The sequence below is a fragment of the Contarinia nasturtii genome, unplaced genomic scaffold, assembly GCF_009176525.2.
Source record: "Contarinia nasturtii isolate CC-2019 unplaced genomic scaffold, AAFC_CNas_1.1 Cnas_scaffold_1164, whole genome shotgun sequence".
Lineage (NCBI taxonomy): Eukaryota > Metazoa > Arthropoda > Insecta > Diptera > Cecidomyiidae > Contarinia > Contarinia nasturtii.
The window spans coordinates 691-4,403 of NW_022198508.1; the positions used below are offsets into that span (position 1 = coordinate 691).

The following is a 3,713-nucleotide window of genomic DNA, read 5'->3' on the forward strand; positions in this document are numbered from 1 at the left end:
CTTAATAGTGGCAATATTAGATACTTAAGTAAAATTTGTAAATGAAACATTTTTGATTTTTGATTTTTGATTTTTGCATTGTTTTGTTTATTTTTGGGTTTTGAAAAAAACATTTATGTTTCCTTAATATTTTGAATTGACATAATTGAATTTTCAATTTGTAATTAAATATGACCGAAGTGTGACTTAGTAAATTTTATTTGGCAATTGCAGTACTTTTTGAAAGCTACAAGGAATTTTGAGAATTGTTTGAATTGTATGTCATCTTGTACAAAGTAGACAGTAAAATTATATATCATAAGGAAAAATTGTAAGCGCTTCTTCATTTTGTCACATAAAGATTGATCGATAAATAAATAAAATCTACTTAAATTTCCAAAAAAATGGTTAGGTTTCGGTTTGTATCGCTGAATTTTATGTATTTTTATCGCTAGTATTCATAACAACTTTCTGTGTTTGCGTGACCAAATCATTTTCAGCAGATAACACGACTAGATGTAAAATTCCAAAATAGAAATGACGACACAATGGTGCCTTAGTTTGTTTGCAACTAAGTTTATAACTAATCAAAAGATTATTTCTAAATTTAGAAGCACACACATCGCAACATGTCATAAATATATTTAAAAGTCCATTTCTTTTATAAATAAAGAGGCTTACGTACGCAAGCTGACTTTTCCGCATGGAACCGAAATTTTGGGAATAAACTGAAATCATGGTCTTTGTATGGTTGCAGTAACTTAAATTACCGTGAAAACTTGTGAATATTATTTTCTTATCAAAATAAATAATCACACCAAGTTTAAAGAAATTTCAATCAAAAAAATAGCCTGTTCAAAGTTTCAGATCATTACGGTACCACAAAGGCAAGTCTTTCATACAAAAATGAAACTTTTTGTGGATTTTTGTATGAAAAGTGTGTGAAAAATTGATTGCATCTTAAAACTAACATCAGATTCAGTTTTCTCCCCCCACTACACATTCATTCAGCGTTCAAATTGAAAGAATATCATTTTAAGGCATTTTTCTCATAAGTGCCTCTTCACAGTCTAAGTTTTACACCGATCAATCAATGTCGTTGAAAATTTGACCAGATTTATTCCTCGTAGTGCCCAATCATCCCGTGAAGTCACATTTTGAATTTCATGTCTGAGCACGAAACCATCGTGTCACCAAAATGGTTAAGAAATGATCAAAAATGTATGGATGTGGGATTGTGGGTACTCCATTCGGACCAAAAAAAATTACACCGGTCAACAGATATTGCTCAAAAACTAATCAGCACGTCTCCTAGTAGTCCCAAATCATCCTGCAAAGTCAGAATTTCAATTGAGTTTTTGGAAGAGGATTTATCGTGTTAACAAATTTTGGCAACACGCCACAGGACACAGGACACAGGACACATCACACACAGCGACGCACATTAATATGCCCCAAAATCATCTCCAATCGTGTTTTCTACATTAAATATGCATAGAAAACATGTTTTGGGATGACTTTAATTTTTTGGCCTAATACAATACCTTCCCTACACTAGGTGTGCGGAAAAGTAAAATTAAAGTAGAAAATCAGATGTCTCGTATATTTCATTGTAAACGGAAGCATTTTCATAATTATACAAAAGTTTGAACAATTTTCGAGTTACTATATCCAATTTGCTGAACCGTGTTTAAGTTTTCTCATCAATAAAAGATTTTTTTTAAACTTTATTTAGTGATAATGTATGGAAAATGTAAGGTATGTAAATGTAATGTATGTTTCACGGAGCAAAACATACAGTTCTAAATAGAATAGTCAACTGTACATGTTGAATGAGAGAAACAATACATACATATAAACATCACATGTATCGTATACTAGGGTAAAACAATTTTTCAAATTTAGTGTCATATCTTGGTGGTTACTTGAAAAAGCATGTCTTATGATCTCCAGATTCAGGATATGAAAGAATTTTCAACTTTCTATCTGATATAAGACATCTGTTTGAAAATAAAAGTGATCCATTTTACTGAAAAATCACCGTGAAAACGTGTGAATCTTATTTTCTGACCAAAATACATAATATCAGCAATTTTGATTAAATTTCAATCAAAATTAAGGATACCTCCCATACAACATTTTTTTATCAGAAAATTTCATAAAAAAAGTAATTTTTTGAGTGAATCGCCTCTAGGTTTGTTCTCATTACTTTTCCTTCATTCTAGGTCGTACAGCAACAGCCATATATTTAATCGAGAAAGGGGCGGATGTGAATTCCTTCTATTGAGGTAATACACCACTTCATAAAGCTGCTTCGCGTGGTAATGATTCATTTTTCCAAATTAAAAATAATCGTTTTCAATGAAGCTTATTCTCATTGCTTTTCGTGCTTTCTAGGTCATACAGATACTGCCAGAACTCTCATCGAAAGAGGAGCCAATGTAACTGCAGAAAATTGGGAAAAACAAACACCACTTCACCTAGCTTGTTTGCGTAATTGCTCATTTGTCCAAATTAAGAATAAATATTTTCAATAAACTAAGTTATTCTCATTATTACTTTCGTGCTTTCTAGGTTGTACAGATATATTAGTCATATATCTAATGGAAAAAGGATCCAATGTGAATGCTGAAGATGTGAGAAAACAAACACCATTTCACTGGGCAGCTTCTGAATGTAATTGTTCACTTTCCCAAATTAAGAATAAATGTTTTCAAAGAAGTTTATTCTTTTTACTTTTCGTGCATTCCAGGTCGTACAGAAACAGTAAAATATCTAATCGAGAAAGGAGCCCACGTGAATACTGAAGATGGAGATAAATGGACAGCACTTCACCACGCTGCTGCGAACGGTAATTGTTTACTTTTCCAAATTAAGAATAAATAGTTTCAATAAAATCTTATTTCGTGATTCGTTTGCATATTTCTTACTTCATTCTATGTTAGAGATAAAGCTTATTATCATAAATCATTATAATGATTCGGATCACAGTAGGCTGGTCGGATTTTGATCCTCTCGGAGATTTTTTTCTGTCCGATGCCATAATTTAACATTTTTGTGGATTTTTAATTATGGATACAGAGTCTGTATTACAGACACATGACATTATTTCCAAATTTTAGTTTTACTTATGTGTCTCTGCCGTGTTAGCAACGTTCATAATTTGAGTTTTTGAGTTAAAATCTACAAAAAAAATCTCAGAGTGGATCAAAAGTTGACAAGCCCAAATCACAGTGCCAAAAATTTCGTCTTACTGTTACAAAACTCTTTTCAAAAATGTACAAGTCAATAAACAATAACAAAAGTCATAATGCTTTTTACTGGAATGTCTTTTCCAGGCCAAATTGGCACAATTGCATTGTTAATAGAAAATGGTGCAAATCTACTCGCTAGAAATAATAGAAATGAAACTTGTGAGGTGGCTTACAGAAAAAGAAAAACGCAAGCAGCTGCACCTTTAAAGGAAAAGGAGGACGCCATTGGTAATTTATCATAATTTTAATTAAAGCCGTAATAAAGTCATCTTTTAAAATAGCTTGATCACACAAAACCTGTGTCAAAGGATTTAAGGATCATAAGTGACATCAGTGTATACTAGAGTGTTTCCGTAGTCAAAAAATAAAAAAATGGTAGTCGTTAATTAAAAGTGCAAAAAATTCTAAGACAAATCATGACATTTACACAAAGCATCGAATGATATTGACACTTCCCGAAGCAAAAAATTCTTTATAGCA

General features: G+C 31.6%; 1 long non-coding RNA gene across 1 annotated transcript; it reads left to right on the forward strand.

Annotated features, from left to right (window-relative positions):
• Positions 1-1,596: 1,596 nt before the first annotated feature.
• On the forward strand, positions 1,597-2,829 carry LOC116344688. The gene is made up of 5 exons (XR_004201441.1): positions 1,597-1,737; positions 2,205-2,300; positions 2,377-2,472; positions 2,554-2,655; positions 2,732-2,829. It is a non-coding gene; the product is annotated as an uncharacterized LOC116344688 (long non-coding RNA).
• The last annotated feature ends 884 nt before the right edge of the window (positions 2,830-3,713 follow it).